This window comes from Neofelis nebulosa, chromosome 6, assembly GCF_028018385.1.
Source record: "Neofelis nebulosa isolate mNeoNeb1 chromosome 6, mNeoNeb1.pri, whole genome shotgun sequence".
Lineage (NCBI taxonomy): Eukaryota > Metazoa > Chordata > Mammalia > Carnivora > Felidae > Neofelis > Neofelis nebulosa.
Window position 1 is genome coordinate 84,525,276 of NC_080787.1, and position 21,130 is coordinate 84,546,405.

The following is a 21,130-nucleotide window of genomic DNA, read 5'->3' on the forward strand; positions in this document are numbered from 1 at the left end:
ATACACTTTTTTTTCTGTATAATTACATGTGTGCACTGATCCAGAATATGGACTTCATCTGTGATACATTTCTAAGCAGGATATGATTTCCAGGGATAATAGCTTTGTACCATATTATTGAAGTCAGTGAACATTATTTCTGTAAATCTCCCTGATTTTATAAAATAAGATAGGAAAAATTATTCAGGAAACAAACAAAAAAATGAGCAAAGACATACATGAAGAAAGAATTGAGCAGTTCACAAGTTTTTCATTTTCTTGCTCTCCAGCACCCTATTAGAGGATCTGATGGTGCTGAGAAGATATAACGGTTTTCTTTAGGCAGAACAGTAGGCAGATTTTTAAATGTGGTACCTTGAATAAGATATAGCAGTACAAAGTTAATGTCCAGTGGGTGAGAACTGAGTGAGGTGTTTAGAGGGGGAGAATGCCAAAGCTAGGAGGAACCAATGTGGTGAAGGAAGTTCTGCTGAGAAGAAACTGAGTTCTACTTGTTGGGCAAATTCCTGAGAATTATGACCAAGGTTTATTATTTCAAAGTCAGATGTCTCAAAGTGTATCTAACCCATAAAACTTCAGCACACTGAAACACTGCACAGGTGACACTTGTGAGAACTGGCGAAATTTGAATAGCTTTGGTAATCTGTTCAACAATTTTTGAGCCACCTATTTTGTGGCGGGCACTGTTCTACAAACTGAGAAGTTGAATTCTTATTCTAGTGGTGAGATGGGGATGGGAGAGGGAGACAGACAATGAGCCTCTGTGTGTGTGTGTGTGTGTGTGTGTGTGTGTATGATATATAATATGCAAATATATAACTATATGCAATAATATATAGTCAGTATTATATAATATCAAATTATGTTATAATATCTGGGGGTGAAGAGTGTTGTGAGAGCAAATAGAGTAGGTAAAGGAGTTCAGGAGTGGTGGTTGGGTCAAGGAAGGCATTCCTGATGAGGGGACATTTGAGCAGAGATATAAATGAAGTGAGGGGGCAAGCTCTGAAGCATTCTTGGGGAAAAGCTTTTCAGATATGGAGAAGAGCAAATGGAAGGGCCCTGAGGTTGGGTGGACTTGGCATCCTCCAGGGATAACAAAGAGGCCACAATGCCTGATACAGAGGAATAGGAAGGAAAATAGCAGGAGATGGTGCCAGAGGGATAGCCAGCGGGGTTATAGTTTGGTAAAATGAGAAGACATTTTTAGGGGTTTCTGCAGAGAAAGGACATGACTGGCCTCAACTCCTAAAAGATCATTCTGTTTGTAAAGTAGAAGGGGAGGACAAGTGTGGAAGCAGAGACTACGAGGAAGCTATTGAGATGGGCTAAGAGAAAGGTGATGTTAATTTGGACTACAGTGGTAACTGTAAATGGGATTCTAGATATATTCAGAGTAAGCCAGACATGACTTATTGATGATTCAATTGCGGGATGGGAGAGGAAGAGGACTCAAAGAAAATTCTGGATTTGGGCATGAACACCTGGTTAATGGAGACTCATTTAGTGAGATAGGAAAATCTATAGGGGGAACAGGTATGGAGGGAAAGCTCAAGTGTTTGGGTTTGGATTTAGTACATTAAAAACATTTTTTAAATGTTCGCATTTATTTTGGGGAGAGAAAAAGAGACAGAGCATGAGCAGGAGAGGGGCAGAGAGAGAGGGAGACACAAAATCTGAAGCAGGCTCTAGGCTCTGAGCTATCAGCAGAGAGTGCAATGTGGGGCTTGAACTCATGAACCATGAGATCATGACCTGAGCCAAAGCTGGATGCTTCACTGACTGAGCCACCCAGGCGCCCCTGGATTTAGTACATTTTAGGTGCTCATCAGACATCTATGTGGAAAAGTTGAGTAGGCAATAAGACATGAGAGCCTAGCCTTCAGAAGAGAGGTCTGGACTAGAGATAGAAATCTGTGTATCATCAGCATCGAGAATCTGGGAACGTGGGTGGAGAAGAGAAGCAGTCTAAGGATTAAGACCTGGGGCACTCCCAACATTTAGAGATCAGTGAATGAAGAAGATGAAGAAGATCTGGCCGATATGACTGAGAAACAGCAGCCAATGAGGGAAAGGAGAGAGAAATAGAGCCAAATGAAAGACAATGTTTTGAGAATGAGGGAGTAATCAGTTATGCCAATGCTGCTGATGGGTCAAATAAGATGAGAACCTATCATTGACTTTTCAACTTGGTACCCTGGAGGGTATTGGTGTCTTTGACAGAGGGGAGTGCTGGGGACTACCCTTGGCTGGAGTGGATTGGAGAGAGAGTGCAAGGAGAGGAAGTAGAGGCAGTGGATATGGACCACACTCCTTGGAGGAGCTAGACTGGGAAAGTAAAGATGGGGAAATGGGTACGGCCTATGGGAGAGACAAGAGAGCTCATTGGAGGGAATAATCCAGGCAAGAGGGGAAACAGTTAATGCACAGAGAGAGGGGATAACTTCTAGAGGGAAGTTCTTGAGTCGGGTAGGGCCCGTTCATTACTATCAATAGGAGAGAAGGCTGCTCAGGTAGGGGTGTGTGGGGAGGCTGGACTCTGGTGGTGAACTATCCCTGTCTGAGTGATTCTGTCCTTGATTCTGAGTGGACTCAGAAGCCAGATGATCAACTAATGGTGGAAGAGGGAAAAGTGTGGAAGGGGAGGAGGGAGGAGAGGGGTGGTCAAGTGCAAGGCAATACAGCAGGATTGCTGGGCAGCACAGAGGAAGTTTGAGGGCCACCACGAGAATATAGACATACCACTGTCAGGAAGAGTTATTTCTCATTGTACAAAATCTCATACAAATTTTGAAAAATAATCAGTGTATTCCAAACTAGAAATCACTGTAATTTTCCAGAGCAACTAAGATCATGCAAAAATTTTACTCTAGTTACCATGAAAATTTGGCTGGCAGCCTTTTTTCTTTGTAACCACCCATCCCTCTTATTTGTCCCATCTTTATCTCCCCCAAAGATCACCTCAGTTCCTAAGAAGGACTTTGGAAATAGTCCCTAAGAGGAAAGGATGTTCTTACATCATTATCTATAGTGACTAGCCCAAGATCTGCTTCTACAATAAAGAGTTGAGGCAACTATTATCTAAAAATTTAAGTGACATAAAGCAATTCTTTAACATGCATATCTGTTGTGCTGATGAGAGATGAAAAATTGGAAAACGTTGTATTCTATCCTCAAGGAACTTAAAAAAGTCTAGACAAGTAGTCGAAACTGCTATAAATTAAACAATTGACTATATGATAATTTTATAGTTAATTTTATTATTTACTGTATTACTTATTAATAATACTTAAAATTATTTACAGAGAAATTCTCTTTATGGAATTTATACTAATGAAAAAAAAGAACATACAGAAAGATTTTTTAATAAATGATAGCAAAAACAAAATAGAGAGTTTTAAATGCCTTACAGCAGAGAATTGGCTAAATAATTTGTGGTTCATATATAAAATGGAGTACCACAGATTCATCAAAAATTATGTTGAAAAAGGATGTATATTGGCATTTTAGTGTTTTGTTAGTACATTTTAAAAACAACTTGCAAAACAGTATGATTCCAGAAGTGGAAAAACTAAGCCTGAATAGAAAAAAGTCTGGAAGGATATACATAGTGTTAAAGTGGTTTTCTCAAGACGAAGAGCTTATGAGTGGTTTTTCTTTGTGCCTAACTGGTTTTTAAAAACTTTTTCTCTTAATATAAATGTATTAGTTCTCTAATAAAGAAAGCCAATAAAAGTTATAAAATTCAAGACATGTGTAATTAAATTCTAATAAGAACTTAAGTGTTGTAGGTGTTAAGAGGGGAAAAAAATTTATGAGGGCTTGAGCAGCCAGGAAAGGTTTCACAGAGAAGGTGGAATTTGAGTTGAATGTCAAGGCTAGGAAGGATCAGAGAGGAGAAAATGTGGTGGGCCATTCAACACAACTTTGCTCAAAGAAACTTGAAGAAATTTTGCTGTAGACAGAAGTAATCTGACAATTGTAGAATTACTGTGAAAAGAAAGTCTTGATGATTTTACTCTAACAAAAATGAAGTTGAAATTGAATTGTTTTTCTCATCCCACCTAATGATTTTTTGAGGGGCACAGAACTGAGTTCACTAACTCTATAGCAATTTCCTCCCACAATATATGACCCTACTTACCATTTCTAATCTATTAAAAAAAAACCCACCTGTTTATGTGATAGAATTACACAAGGGCATCCAACCTGAACACTGGTAACAGTCCTGTCCCCACGGGTATGCATCAGGCACAGGGCCTCTGTGAGTGGCAGAGACTGGGGCCTCATCCGTCTCTTCTTTTTCCCAAGATGCTTCCTACATAGATCTCCCACTGCACCACACACTGAGAAGCTCAGTTCAGTGTGTTTCAGGTGGTAGGTATGTGTGGAAACCCAATGACTCATGCTTAGACTTGATTCAGGCCTTTGGTGATCTTGCAGACGGATGAAAACATGGAGGCGTGCTGTGTTCCAGTTTCACTTCATCACTCTCTGGATTTACAGCTCTGCCCAGTTCTGTCGTCATTGCAGGCAAGATCCTCTTGGTAGGTTTCCTCCATCCTCAATTTTCTGAAGCTGAAAAGAGCTGTGTCAGGGAGGGGGGTTGGTATATAATGTGTCTCAGGATTTGTGCGGGGCCATGATTCAGAGAAAAGGACCTGTATTCCCAGATTTGATGACCAATTCATGCTACCCAAAGCGGGTGCTGAATCGGAATGCTTATTAATTTATTATAACCACTAGTGGGTTATTTGCAGGGTAGCATACTTCATTCTGGAGAGAGCTAAATGAACACCAATTTTTTTTCTCTCAAAGTTTTCTTTTTCAAATTCAGTGATAGATTAAATGTGTATCTTCATTTCTGATCTCACCTCTGCTGCTTACTGCCTCACCTGTGGGCTCATTTCAATCATAGGAGAAGCATTTGAAAAGTAACTTGTCTTGAATTTCAAACTTTTGGAAAAGTTGCCAGAGTAATACACAGAACTCCCATATCACCCTCACCCAGATACCCCGGTTGTTAATATTTTAACACATTTGTGTTCTCTCTTTCTTCTGTCTATATATACTACTTACACCATCATCATTATTCTTATTCTGAATATTTAAAAGAAAGTTTTCAACAGGATGTTCATCAACCCCTGAATGCTTCAGAACATATTTTCAAAAGGTAACGACACTGTCCTACATAATCACAATATAGCAACCAAATCAGGAAGTTAGCATTGATCAGAGACCCAATTCAAATCTCACCAACAGTCCCAACAATATCTCTGTTTGCTTTCTGGCCCGAGATCTCATTCAGGATCATGGGTGACACTTAGTTGTCATATCTCTTCAGTCTCCTTCCACATGGGGCAGCTCCCTGCAGATGTCTCCTCAGCTCCCAGGCTCACCACTGGCTTCAGGGGAAGGGAAAGAAAGCGCGAAAGGAAACATGACAATCTCTCTCTTGACTGTTACTTGATTCAAAGTGTTGGTGCTAAATTTATTGAGGATTCATTAAGGATTTGTGCAATCTTTGTAAGTTATGTCTCCAAAAAGGGGGGAGGGCAGAAATAACCAGATAAAAACAAGCGCTTGTACTTAGTCAATAATTAATAAAAAGCATCCCAAGTAAATGAAGATCCCTCACCTCACAAGGACTTTGCATATACTGTTTTCTTTGCCTCTTTTCTTCCCCAGAAAATTCTTCTCTTACTCACCTTGCTCTCCACTAAGTGAAGCTTCCCTCACCACTCCCCAGGTCAGATCCACTTTACATGAACCTTGGACCTAAATCCTTTGCAACATTCATAACAATTCTATTCCCCTCTCCTTTTTAAATTTATTTTAAAAACTATAGTATAATACACACCGCATAAAATGTACCATCGTAACCATTTTTTAGGTGTGCAGTTCAGTAGTGTTAAGTATGTTATCATTGTTGTGCAGCCCATCTCCAGAACCCTTTTCATCTTGTAAAATGGAAACTCTAGACCCAGCGAACAGTGGCTCCCCATCTCCCTTACTTTCAGCTTCTGGCAGTCACTCTTCTACTTTCTGTCTCTATGAATTTGACTATTCTAGGTACAGTTTTTCCACATCCTTACCAACACTTATTTTTGTTTCTGTGTTTTGATAGTAGCCATCCTGATGGGTGTGAGGTGGTAACTCTTTGTGGTTTTGATTTGCATTTCCCTAATGATTACTGATGCTGAGCGCTTTTTTCACGTACTTGTTGGCATTTGTATATCTTTTTTTGGAGAGGTGTCTATTCAAGTCCTTTGCCCACTTTTTTTGATCAGGTTATTTGGGGTTTTCTGTTGTTGTTGTTGTTGAGTTGTAGTTCTGTATATATTCTGGATATTAACCCCTTATCATATACATGATTTGTAAATATTTTCTCCCATTCTGTAGGTTTCTTTTTCACTCTGTTGATTATGTCCCTTGGTGCACAAAAGTTTTCAATTTTAATGTAGTCCAATGTATCTATTTTTTAAAAACTTTTGTTACTTGTGCTGCTAGTGTCATATCCAGGATATCATTGCCAAACCCAATGTCAAGGAGCTTTCCTCTATGTTTTCTTCTAAGAGTTTTGTAGTTCTACCCCTCATGTTTAGGTCTTTAATCAATTTTGAATTAATTTTTATATATGGTGTAAGGTAAGCATTCAACATCATTCTTTTGCACGTGGATATCCAGTTTTCCTCACTATTTATTAAAAAGACTATTGTGTCCCCATTGACTACTGTTGACATCCTTGTCAAAAATCATTTGATCATATATAGAAGGGTTCATTTCTGGGCTCTCTATTTTATTCCATTGGTCTATATGTCTGTCTTCATGATAGTACAACATTGTTTCAGTTACTGTAGCTCTGTAGTTACTTTTGAAATCAGGAAGTGTGAGATCTCCAACTTTGTTCTTCTTTCTCAAGATTGTTTTGGCTCTGCAGGGTTCCTTGAGATTCTGTATGAATTTTAGGATGGACTTTTCTATTTCTGCAAAAAATACCATTGGGTTTTTGATAGGAATTGAATTAAATCTGTAGATCACTTTAAGTAGTATTGACACCTTAACAATATGAAGTCTTTCAATCCGTGAACATAGAATGCTTTGCCATTTATTTGTGTACTCTTTAATTTCAGCAACATTTTATAGTTTTCAAGTGTACAAGTCTTTGCCTCCTTGGCTAAGCTTATTTCTAAGTATTTTATTCTTTTGGTGATATTGTAAATAGAATTGTCTACTTCATTTCCTTTTAGGATTGTTCATTTATTTTTTCTTTTTTGAGTGGAATGGTTTGTTCAATTTTTATCTCTTTTTCTGTGCTGGAAGCTTCAGAAATGTAGAAGCAGTGTCTGGTTTTGCCCACAGTTGTACCACAAGCCCTTTGCATAGCAGTAGTCACTAAGTACATGTTCAATAAGTACTTACTAAATTTTTCTAATAGTGTCAGGCTGATTCAGTAGATTGTTTATTTTTATATGTGAATGAAGAATATACTGATGCTGAACCATCACTTTGACTGTCTTTTCAATCCTCCCTTAAAAAAAAACTAATAATTACTTAGTGCTTACCATATGCTAAGGGTCTTTTTATGTGTTCCTTTATTTCTCGTAGCAATTCAGTAAGGTAGGCATAGAGTCAGAATATACTTTGTTGAGAGTCTGAGTTCTGGAGCCAGACTTCCTTTGAATCTGATTCTGTCACTTGCAAGCTGTGTGACTTTAGACAAATGACTTCATCTCTCTGTGCCTCAGATTCCTATAATATGGGATTCCTGAAGTGCATACTTCTCTGGTTTGTTGTGCTTATTAATTAAGATATTGTATGTCATTTGCTTAGCACATAGCTACATCATAGCAATCATTATCTCAACTTTGCAAATATAGGAACTGAGGTTTTAAAGAGGATAAGCTGCCCGTGATTACACCTAGGCAGTCTAGAATCCCTAATTACTTAAGCCCTGCACTAAAGTGCCTCTTATGTACACTGTTTTCCCCTATATCTGAGAATAGGCAGTAAGGAAAGTCATAAATCCCCGAGGGATAAAATGTTTGAGGAATTTGCAAGAAATAGAACCTCCCAGGATGCCAGATTAGATGTGCCAGGAAGGCTCTTTTGTTCTTCAGAATTTCAGTTGGAACTCCTGGGGAGACTCAGGGTGTCCTGAAGGGAAATCTGACTCCAAAGATCAGAAGTCTTCACTCAGTAGATCAAGTTCTGTCTATGGACCTACAGTGCAACCAGCCAGATGGCCAGCATGGCTCAGGTGGACCCATAGAAGAGTGAGGAGGTCTTTAGGGAAGGGGAGGGAGACTATTCCATGAGTGAAGAGGAGACTGGAGTCTGACTCATCTTCCCTGCGTGCACTGACCACTGTCATCACAGGCACATCACCCTCATCTTTGCCCTGTTCCCAGTGATTCCAAAGCTTTGGAGAAATGGAAGTGGTCTTGCCCTTCAGAAAAGACTGGGGCCCTAATCCCAGACCCCCAGGGGAAACAGTGATCATTACAATAGTCACATTCTCAGTAGATTTACACATCCATGGCTAATGTTTGTTGAACACTCACTCTTCTTAATGCTTTACCTACAATATTTTAGTTTCTTCTTGGGTGACCAACTCATCCCAGTTTGCCCAGGACTGTCCCAGTTTCGGCACTGACAGTTAAACATCCTGGGAAGCCCTTCAGTCCTAGGCAAACCAAGAGGGGTGGCCACCCTGTTATATCTTCACAACCTCCCTGTGAGTGGGAGACTTGGTATGGAGGAGTGGAGCATTTTCCTAAAGACGTGTCCCCATCAAGTATCAGAGGCAGGATTTGAACTCATGAAGACTGACTGTAGGGCTTGTTCTCCTAACCAATATGCAATGCTGCCAAAACCAGTGAAAGCAGCCTCTGCCAGTAAATGCTTGGGTTTGGTCCAGATACCAAATGGATGGCAAATAGTACTGGCAGCTGTGGGGGAAATAGTAAATTGTGCAATATGAAATTTCCCAAAATTAAAAATGGAAACTCACAGTCTATTGCTGACAAAATGCCAAAGAATGCTTTCGAGACTCAACTGGCTCTTAGATTTGATGTCTCACTTTATTCTAATTTTGGTTGTGCCTTTTATTTTGGTGAGAGTGGGAAATAGGGACCAGATCAGCACTGTTGTTGGGTAGCTCTAGGGTGGGGAGGTGCAATATGAGATTGTCATTCTCTTTAAAGGGCTTCCTTATCCTCCACTTCATCTGTCACCCCTGTGGAACATTGCCTGCCCACTTAGCTGCCACCTTATCTGCTAGTCTTCTTTTGCTTCTTTGCTTCTCCTTTTCTTCTACTTCCTATGCATTTCTTCTCTGCAGTATTTTTACCTCTTTTTCACCTCCCTCTCCCACCCCCAGGTAATACAACACACAGTCCACAGCACGTGGGTGGAAGTCATCCATGGTCAATCTAGATCCTTCCACTCCTGAGGTTACAAGCAACCTGGTACAGTTAGCTCCCGCTGTGGCCTCCTAAAGTCCTGTGTTCTAACTTCTGCTCTATAAGTTCCTATACAACTCATTTAACTTTGATGAACCTGTTTCTTCATTGATAAAACTACTCATAACTCCACTTGGGTAGTCACCCAAGATCCAATGAGGTGACAAGTATGACAGCAACCAACAAAGTGTCTTGAGCATTGAGAGTGCTTGATTAAATATACTTCTCTCAGCTCTGGGACCCATAGGAAACCTGATTCAGACTGAAAGTGAGCAGCATGGCACATGCCAGCTGAAGAAGAGTGTGAACCAGTTATCAGGACAGACCCAAGGATAGGGAAGGAGGGGATACAGGACAAAAAAAAAAAAAAGAAAGGGCAAGAGTGCCAGTCACACATGCAAATGCCAACAATTTGGTGATTTCCTGGAAGTCAAAGAAATGTAGAGTTATTTCTACCTCGAATCTTTTAATTTTGTTGCTTAATTATATTTTTTTTCACTTGCAAGAAATAGAGACCTATTCAAGGCAATGCAAGAAAGGCATGGGGGAAGTTATTTTAAGAAACATATGGACTCAACTGAAAACTAGAATTTCAAAGCTGTCAATAGTCAGGGTCAGTCTCTCAAGGGCTGTGTGGTCTCTGCTTTCCTCTGAGAGTCTCTGCTCCTTTCTCCTCACTACTGACCAGCTTTCTTTGCCAACTCAGAAAATCCCAATGTCCCCCTCTGCCCTGCTAGCCAGAGTCTCCTTGAGTAATTTTTCCCTGGATTCATTGTGTTAATAGTTACCACTTGCCAAGTGGCAAAATCTCAACTCTGTCCCTTCTCAGGGTATGTGTGGGGAGGTGGCTTATTTAGTTTCTGTGTTCCTCAGGGTTTTCCAGTGAAACTGAACCAATAGGATATATATGAGGAGATTTATTCTAGGAATTGACTCACATGGTTATGGAAGCTGAGAAGTCCCACTATCTATTGTCTGTGAGTTGGAAAACTGGGAAAGCCAGTGGTATAATTCAGTTGGCATATGATGTTTGAGGGCAGGGAAGATGGCTGCTCCAGATCCGTGGAGAGAGAGCAAATTCTTCCTTCCTGCATGTTTCTGTTCTATCCAGGCCCTCTTCCAGAAATACCCTCATAGACATAACCAGAAATGATGTTTTACCAGTTACCTGGGCATCCCTCAGCCCAATTAAGTTGACACATAAAATTAACCATCACAGTTTCTTGGCTCTGCCCTCTGGATGCCACTTTAGCCTTCACTGAGGTTTTCCATTGGCATGCCCAAGCTTCTCCACAGTGGAACTGACCAGCTCTGATCCCCATATATCATAGGATATCTACTCACTACTCACTACTCAGCACTTGTGTGCTGCTCTGTTCTAGGGAAATGCTTTCTCCTTCTAGTCTCCTCTGGTCTAGGCAATTTGGAGATGGGTGTTTACCATGGCAAATGACGCAGCTATTTCAGTTGTATTATATATACCCCTCTGGAGGTAGATAGACCTTCCCTCCAGGGAAGGGAGATTGTGAAGGAGAGCCTCAGACTGTACCTAAAACCACTCTTCTCTCCCAATACAAGCTCTCATGTCTTCTTCCAGCCCACCCCACTGGATTCCTCCATTTCTTTATGAGTTGTATGTTGTTGTTTTTTTTTCCATTCAGGGATTCTGAGGTTGCTCCCTGCAATACAGCCCCCATTATTCTCCTTCTCTCCTTCCTTGGCTGGTTAGACATGCTTAAACATGTGCAACTCCAGGAAAACTTGGGGATGTTGCCAGATGCTTATTGAAGGGTCCTTGCACATTCTGTGAACAGGCAGAGGATCTCTGAGGCCCCTGATACCTCACATACAAGCCTGTCTGAGTCTCAGCTTGGAGCCCAGCCAAGATACCCCCAAGGCTCATAACTTCCATTGCCTAACAGTTTCAGGAGTAAATGTTGCCCTTTTAAAGGTTCTGACTCTTCCTCATGACACCTTTACACACGTCTTTTCAGTTTAAGCTCCTATTGCCTATTTTCTTATATGCAGGGTCTTTCTTAGCTCAAATTTGTGAGAGAAGAAATCTTATTGACCTGATTTATCTTTTTGCATAGGTTGATAGCCAGGCAACAGGCTTCCTTGGGTAGGCTAGGGGCCTACCAAGTTGGGTGGGTGCTGGATGGAGAGAGGGGAAAGGTGTCACAAGGAACAAACCATAGTCACCAAGGCCTTCCCCTTCAGTGTGTAGATCCTTCTTTCTTTATAGATGCTATTGGTAGGTAAACACAGTAATCAATAACTCAAATGCATTCATATTTTTAAAATGAGCTGTTCTGTGAAATATCAACTTGAGACCCAACTCCCCCCAGCACACACAATAAAACTTTCAACCCTGGTATTTTTTTTCTTTTTCTTCTCAGGGTATGAAAAGTAATATAGAGGACTATAGTGTTTGGGGGACATCCTGTGTTATCATCTAAGTCTGTATTTTTTTGTTGCATTGAGGACCCCCATATTGATTTAAGTGTCATAAAATTTCACACAGATAAGTAATGATTCACAGCTTCAGAAGAATACTGCTGAGTCCTTTTATGATGCCTTTTATAATGAGAATTCAGCTGCTCTTTTTAAAAATTTTATTTAAATCCAAGTTAGTTAACATCTAGTGTAATAATGGTTTCAGGAGTAGAATTTAGTGATTCATCACTTATATATAACACCCAGTGCTCATCCCAACAAGGATGTGCCCTCCCTAATGCCCATCACCCCATTAGTCCATTCCCCCACTCCAGCAACCCTCAGTTTGTTCTCTGTATTTAAGAGGCTCTTATGGTTTGACTCCCTCTCTGTTTTTATCTTATTTTCCCTTGTTCACCTGTTTCATTTCTTAAATTCCACATATGAATGAAATCATATGATACTTGTTTTTGTCTGACTTATTTCACTTAGCATACTACATTCTAGTTCTATCCACATTGTTGCAAATGGCAAGATTACATTCTTTTTGATTGCCAAGTAATATTTCATTATATATATGCCATTATATATATATATATATATATATATATTAACGTTTATTTTTTGAGAGACAGAGAGAGACAGAGTGTGAATAGGGAAGGGGCAGAGAGAGAGGGAGTCACAGAATCCGAAGCAGGCTCCAGGCTTGGAGCTGTCAGCATGTAGCCTGACATGGAGCTGCAAGACCATGACCTGAGCCAAAGTCAGATGCGTAACCAACTGAGCCACCCAGACACCCCTATACCAAATCTTTATCCATTCATCTGTCGATGGACATTTGGGCTCTTTCCATACTTTGGCTATTGTTGATAGTGCTGCTATAAACATGGGTTTATGTGTCCCTCCAAATCAGCATTTTTGTATCCTTTGGATAAATACCTAGTTGTGCAATTGCTAGGTCATAGGGTAGCTCTATTTTTTAATTTTTTCATGAACTTCCATAATGTTTTCCAGAGTGGATGCACCAGTTTGCATTCCCATCAACATTGCAAAACTGTTCCCTTTTCTCCCCATCCTTGCCAACATCTGTTGTTTCCTGAGTTGTTGATTTTAGCCTTTCTGATAGGTGTGAGGTGGTATCTCATTGTGGTTTTGGTCTGTATTTCCCTGATGATGGGTGGTGTTGGGCATTTTTTCATATGTCTATTAGCTATCTGGATTCCTTTTTTGGAAAAGGGTCTGTTCATATCTTTTGCCAATTTCTTCACTGGATTATTTTTTGGGGGGCAAAGTTTGAGTTTGATCAGTTCTTTATTTTGGATAGTAACCCTTTATCTGATATGTCATTTGCAATTATCTTCTTCCATTCTGTCAGTTGCCTTTTTAGTTTTGTTGATTGTTTCTTTTGCTATGCAGAAGCTTTTTATCTTGATGAGGTCCCAGTAGTTCATTTTTGCTTTTGTTTCCCTTGCCTCTGGAGACATGTCTAGTAAGAATTTGCTGTGGCTGAGGTCAAATGTTTTCTCCTCCAGGATTTTGCTGGTTTCCTGTCTTACATTTGCCTCCTTGGTTAGGTTTATTCCTAGGTATTTTTATGGTTTTTGGTGCAACTGTAAATGGGATTGATTCCTTGATTTCTCTTTCTGCTACTTCATTATTGGTGTATAGAAATGCAACCGGTTTCTGTATATTGATTTTATATTCTGTGACTTTGCTTAATTCATGGGTCAGTTCTAGCAGTTGTTTGGTGGAGTCTTTTCAGTTTTCCATATAGAGTATCATGGCATCTGTGAAGAATGAAAGTTTGACTTCTTCCTTGGCAATTTGGATGCCTTTTATCTTTTTGTTGTCTGATTGTGGAAGCTAGGACTTCCGGTACTATGTTGAACAACAGTGGTGAGCGTAGACATCCCTGTTGTGTTCCTGACCTTACCAGGAAAGCTCTCATTTTTTTCCCCATTGAGGATGATATTAGCTGTGGGTCTTTCATATATGGCCTTAATGATGTTGACGTATGTTCCTTCTAGCTCTACTTTCTTGAGGGTATATTTTATCAAGAAAGGATGCTGTATTTTGTCAAATGCTTTCTGCATTTATTGAGAGGATCATGTGGTTCTCATCCTTTCTTTTATTAATGTGATGTATCACGTTGATTGATTTGCAGATATCTTTTCAACACTAACTAAATCTCATTAACATTATCTCCATCATGTTAATAGGAAAAACAGGTCTGCAGAACAGTGACATTTTATGATTAAAAACACATTTATTTAAATGGTTGAATTGCCTCCATTTGAATATTGTCCACTGCTTCCATAATAATAGCAGAAGTTTCTCACAGATGCTTTTTAATAGGTAACCTCTGCTATATCTCTACTAAGAGCATAGAACCTTGAATAAAAACGGCTTGATTTGATATGTGCTAATTGCTTATCAGAAATTACTCATTTGTAGCCTATCACTGCTAAAATTACTTCCATGGAGAAAAATGGGCAATTTTGGTAGGTTTGTTAATGCCACTAGGCCACTAGTGTTACATTTAGTATTCTAAAAACTGTCATGGTCTGAGTCAGCGCTGATCCAGAGGCCTCCTATGTTTACCCAAAGAGGAAGGTACAGAGAGAATCTGGCCCCAAATGTATAATCAAATGCAATAAAATTGCTTTACTATATTATTGGGGTTTTTTAAGTTTATTTACTTATTTTGAGAGAGACAGAGACAGTGTGAGCAGGGGAGCAGCAGAAACAGAGGGAGAGAGAGAGAATCCTAAGCAGGCTCTGCACCATTCCAGAAGCCCCAGAGTGGGGCTCGAACCCACAAACGCATGAGATCATGACCTGAGCCAAAACCAAAAGTCAGACACCTAACCAACTGAGCCACCTAGGCACCCCACTCTGTTATTAGAGGCGACATTTTGTATCCAACTCTGTGGTGTAATGGTGCCATATTTTGTCTTGAACAAGACTCAAAATACTTTACAGTTAATTGGTCCTATTTAGGGTTGAAATAATCCACTGGGGAACACCAAGTGGGTGGTAGTTTGATGACTGGGAGGGTAGAGCCAGCAAAATAACTGCATGAACATCCCAAAGCTCCGGGGCTGGGATGGTTGGGCTGGGCAGAGAGGAGCCAGGACTGCTGCCTACACAGGTCTCCTTTTGCAGGCTCAGAGGTGTAGGGAAAACACAGCCCCCTCCTGGCTTGAGTAGAGGTGCAGGGCTGAGGTGAATGGCTCTGGGGAAGGAACACCACAAAGGCAAAGACAGGGTAAGGTAAAATGAAACATTGATGCACTATGATGAGAACAGTGGGTTGAAATGATTTACATTTCCCTTCTCTGTCACCATTCTTATAATTTCCATTTGGCTTGTGTAACTGGAAAGTCCAGGGGCACTGCCTGGCCCAGACTCTGATGATATGGTTTCTGACTCTCTCACAGCTCCGTTTTCCACTTTGCTGTTCTCATACTCAAGCAGGTGCTATTGCTGTGAAGGGAAAGGTGCTCACCAGCAGCTTCAGGCTCACCTGGTCCTTACTGTGCAACATTTCTAGAGAGGGACAACAGCACTTTCTCTCTTCCACAGTCCATACATCAAACATTTAAACAGCCCTCCTGGGTCATGTACCCATGCCATGGACCCATCATTTAGGAAAGGGAGATAAAAACCATGATTGGCACATTCCTATCTTGAAAGAAAGAGGGGCGTTGGGCAAACAAAAACAACCAATGTCTGGGGTGCCTGGGTGGCTCAGTGGGTTAAGCGTCTGACTCTTGATTTCAGGTCAAGTCATGATCTCACGGTTCATGGGATCGAGACCCATGTTGGGCTCTGTGCTGACAGCACAGAGCCTGCTTGAGATTCTCTCTCTTCCTCTCTCTCTCTCTCTCTCAAAATAAATAAATAAACTTTTAAAAAGTTTTAATAAAAAAAATAGCCAATGTCCACCACAGTTTCCTCAAGGCACTTCTCTTGAGCTGGGATATGTGTAATTCTGATATGAGCTAAGTTTTTTGAAAGACCTTCTCGAAGAGGAGTGGCTCTTAGTTTATGTGGACAGTCCAGGCACAGTGTCATATTCAGTCTGCTTGTGTCCAACCAAATACCTATTCCCTTCTGCCTATTCTTTTCCGAGGTTCACAATGTCACACCCCCTCTCAGGATAGTACTCCTAAAATGTGCTAGTGTGTGTATGACAGGGAATCTTGAGTGCCAACATAAATGCTTGCAATTAATTTCTTCATCAGTAGGGAAATATTGATAATTTCTGAGCCTGGGGTGAAATTACTGGATTTTTTACTTTTGAGAGATCAGTCAGCAAGCAGTGTGCAGGACAGATTAGGAGCAGAGACAGGTGGTGAGGGAACGAGGTTGAAGACTCTTATAGTATCTAGGCAGGAGGGCAGGGGCCTGAATGGAGATGGGAAAAGACAAGGGGATAGAACTAATGATAGTTTGAGAGGGAAACTCTCAGTTCTTGGAAACCGACTTGATGTTTGTTAGCAACAGAGAAGGATGTAAAAATTTAAAAACAATATAATTTCTCAAGTTTTGAAATTCAGAAAAAGAGGAAGGAGATTTGCATTTGATGTACAGCGGGTGATTGGAAATGTGCGTCTGGGATTCAGGACAGAGGTTAGAGCTGGAGAGGAAATAAGCTGAAATAATAGGAATAAGGAGATTATATCCAAAAGACTGTAGAGAAATAAAGGATGGCAAACAGCACTCAGTCAGTCATTCATTCCAGAAACCTAGGAGTCATCCTTGATCCCTCCCTCCCCCTCACTTCCCTGCATTCATCTTTTCAGTCACATTTGACAATTCTGTCCTCAACATTTATATTGGATCCGTGTTTCTCTGCCCTTCCTCTCTTTCCACCTTAGTCCTGGCTATAGACTCCTGCTTGGGCTCTGCAAGTGCAGTGGCTCCTTAAAGTTTTCTTTGCTTCCACTCATGCCTACCTCCAGTCTATGTTCACATGGCAGTAAGATGATTTTCTTAAATGTGAATTGTTTCATGTCACTCTGCTGTTCAAGACCCCTCAATGGCTTCCCACTGAGATTGGAGTGCAGTTCAAGCATCCTGTCATGGTCTACGACGCCTTGCATAACCTGGCCCTCACTCTTCTCCCAAACTTGATATCATTCTTCCCTTCACTCGCCATCTTTCCATCATACTCATCTCTTAGTTTCTCAAACATGTCAAGTTCTCTACCAGTTCTGCTGTAAACTCCTTCACCAACCCTAGCCTTGCTTCTTCTCCTTACCTTCCATCTCTCAGCTTATCTCTTCCCACTCCCTTAATTGTCTCAAGAACACAAAGTTTTGTGGGTTTTTTTTTTTAATTGCCTAAAGAGTCATGTTTCAAGAACACACCCCTCCATGACCACCTCACTCTTTCTTCCCAGCAGCACAGCATGTTGCTGAACAGGAACAAGGTGAATATTCAGAAACCTCTTTAGAGGCCAAGGGGTAGGGAGCCCTTGGGCCCAATCCATTACCTAATGCCTGTAAAAATCACCATACTTTCCCTTTTAAAAATGTGTTCTAGTTTTAAAGAATATAAAGCTAAAAATTGAATTTATGTAAAAAAAAAAACTCAGGGTATCAAAGAATTCTTTACTTGACAAAAGGACCCATCTCGAGGTTTCTTAAAATATTGATTTTTTCCTAATATATTCAAAGCTTGTAATTTTATTTTCCACAATTCAGTTCACACAAGTTTTCAAGGGTACAGCAATTACAGAAGATAAAGCATGCTTGTATTATTCTGTGTCATAGATGGCAAAATTGAGTCACAAAGGCTTGCTGAGAATGACAAAGGTGCAATAATAGAGTCAAGGTTAGCAACCAGAGAACTATTAGCATTGAATCTTTGCTCAAATCAAAGACTAATTCCATCTCCCAATACTTTCCTCTTCAAATATAGATTACACTCCTGCCATTGTTTTCTAACACCTGCAGCAGACTTGAGTATAAAAATCTTGGTGATTTTTTTGTATAGCACTGATAGGGGATTCCCAGATACTGGTTATTTCATTCCTTAGAGCCCCTCTTAGCCCACGATACTGGTTGTGTTGAGTTGCCTGCACCGAGGCTATTTTTGATAATACACATGTGTTTTATCCAGTGAGCAATCAGGCGGAGAGGCAGCGCTGGGACAGTTAACTTACATTTTAGTGTAATTTCAAAATGTGAATAACAAGTTCTTTTTTTAAATAAAAAAGGAAATGAAATTAAAAACAAGACTTCAATTTAATCTGGGAGACTTGAAATGGCAAGTTTGCCCCTTGTCAATTTCGTTCTGGTTCACTAAGTCTCAACTATCACAGGCAGCAGGGCAAATGAAGAAGAGAGTGTCGCTCGACCCTTGACCTCCTTGCATTTGTGGGTAATCTGGACTCCAATGTTATTTTAAAGGGTTTTTATATTCATAGATTTCTGCTTATGTTAACAAAGTTTTTATAGATATAGATCTGTTTGATGCTAACCAGAAAGAGTCTGATTACCGTAGAGGTAATTTACAGGAAAGAAAAAACATCCCAAATTCTTAGATATTTATGTAAGTATACACAAATAAAATTAAGATCTGGGACCAACCCTGTCTATACACAGCATCATCATATTGTGATTCCAGTGTAAAAATTAAAGCTAGTCCTTACTCAAAAACATTTTAACATTAAGACAGGCTAACCAGCTTGACTATATATTTCACCTTGTCTATCCTCCTGTGTGCACCAGGACAAGGATGATAAATCCTACTTAGGCAACTGTTGTGAAGGAAATTGAAGGCCATGTAAATCCAGGGTTTATATTAACTGCCAGGAGCTTAAATGCCAACAGTCAGTACCTACTTAGAAGCCTATGTGTTCCACATCGTTCTCAAAAACTAGAAGGGAAAAATGCAAAATCACACTTTCAGCCCATACAAATCATAGATTGGTCCTAAAAATGTTTTTAGTGCTAACATGGAAAAATAAAATGGTTTTTGACCAAAACATTCAGTTTTGCCTTTAAAAAATTTAAGTAATTCTAAATGGAAACACAATTTTTCCTTAAAATGTTCACATCTTGGGGTAGGAACAATAATAATTACTGTTATTTGAGGTAAACACTAGACCAGTACTTCATATATATTATTTGCTTAATCTTTAAAACAACCCCACAAAGTAGTATGTTTTATTATCTCTTCTTTACAGATGAATGAACTCAGAGGTGTTAGGTATGCCCAGCATTCTACAGCTAGTAAGTGGCCAGTTCAATATTCAAATCCTGCCTTCTATGATTTCACACCAGTTCTCTTGGAAATGGAGTTCCAGTATCGTGGCAGGAGAAATTACATTGCTTTTATTTTTACCTTCATGGCCCAAATCTGTATCTTTATTAGTCTTCTTTAAATAAAGATGGTCAGCTCTGACATTTGACTTTACCCTAAAAATGGCCATCTTACATGGCCATGCCATTTTGTTGACATTCAGTTACACTTGACCTTGACTTGGTCTTCCTTCTTTCTTCCTATGGACCCATTTGAACTCATACAAACTAGTTCTATCCTATCCTTTTTTACCTCACTCAAGAGTTTTCTAACATGCCATCTACGAAAGGTATAGCAGACTTATATCCATGTACACACATTGGGTTATTTACAATGAATGAATTTTTAGGTAAAGTTTGTACTAAATTATAACATACTTATTGTAAAGGGCACAAACCGTAAGTTCACACCTCAACGAATTTTTACAATATGAACACACCCATGTAACCAGCACCCATATCAAGAAACATAGTATTATCAAACTCATGGTATTTCAAATGCTGAAGGGGACATTCCTATTTCAAAGTTTATGTAAATAATCTTTTTGTAAAGGTAAGAATGCATTTGAAATGTGTTTCATTATGCCCCACTTTATGTTTTATGCATTTTGATTTTCATACCTTGTGTTTTCTTAAACCCATGATACATTTAAAGAGAACCTATGTTGAACAATATAAGCACCAAGATATGAACACTTCTCCCATCCCAACCCTGGATCAAAACTCAGCACCATATAATCCTTGAACTGCTTTCTTCTGGTTATTAAATTAAATGTGGTCTTTTTACAATATACATCTAGTAAAGACATGTCTGTTTTGAATTTTTAAAATTTGCTTATCTTCAAGAAGCAACTCCTCTATGAGGGTTTTTCTTTTTTGCTTACCAGTGGATCCTAGTTTCATACTGGGAGAAAGAAGTTTCCAGTAAAAGCTGATATAATATATAGATATTATATATAGATATATTATATATGTGTATATTATATATAGATATAATATATATGGTATACATATTTATGATGGTATGTGTATATATGATGTAATATTATATACACATATATGTGATGCAATATATGTATACATAAGTGATATATGTATATGATATATATATGATATACACCATATATCATATATATATATATATATATCATATATGTATATTGCATATATATATATATAGCTGACCCTTGAATAATACCGCAGTTAGGGACACCAAACCCCTGTGCAATAAAAAATCCATGTATAACTGTTGACTTCCCAGAAACTTAACTATAAATAGCCTACTGTTGACCAGAAGCCTTACCAATGACATAAAGAATTGATTAACACATATTTTGTATGTTATGTGTATTGTATACTGTATTTTTAAATACAGTATATTTAGTGTATTACTGGGATAGGAAATTTTTAAATAAAGCAAGATAGAAAAAGAAAATGTTATTAAGAAAATGATAAGGAAAAGAAAATACATTTACAACACTGTACTTTAAAAAAATCCATGTATAAGTGACTCGCAGCTCAAACCTGTGTTATTCAAGGGTCGTCTCTGTATATATATCACATTTTCTTTATCCATTCATCTGCCAGTGGACTTGCCAGCCACATCTTGGCTATAGTAAATAATGCTGCAGTGAACATGGGAGGTGCAATGAACATGGGAGGTGCAGATGTCTCTTCCAGGTAATGATTTTATTTCCTTCAGATACATACCCAGAAGTAGAATTACTGGATTATATGATAATTCTATTTTTAATTTTTTGAGGAAACCTCATACTGCTTTTCATCGTGGTTACACCAACTTACATTCCCATCAACAGTGCAGAAGTGTTCTCTTTTCTCCACATCCTCACCAATATTTGTTATCTTTTATCCCCTGGTGGTTTTCATGCTCTTCAGAGTCTATAGACTGCTCCAGGA

The 21,130-nt window shown here is 39.3% G+C and overlaps 1 long non-coding RNA gene across 2 annotated transcripts in view; it reads left to right on the forward strand.

Moving 5' to 3' along the window:
- LOC131514559 (uncharacterized) overlaps positions 1 to 21,130 on the forward strand; it is a 147,218-nt gene that overhangs the window by 2,336 nt on the left and 123,752 nt on the right. The window contains exon 2 of one of the 2 annotated variants that reach the window (XR_009263119.1): positions 4,444 to 4,547. This is a non-coding gene — a long non-coding RNA (uncharacterized LOC131514559). Of the gene's footprint in view, positions 1 to 3,916; positions 4,548 to 21,130 lie in introns of those variants that run through there. The other variant, XR_009263118.1, reaches the window with a different exon arrangement.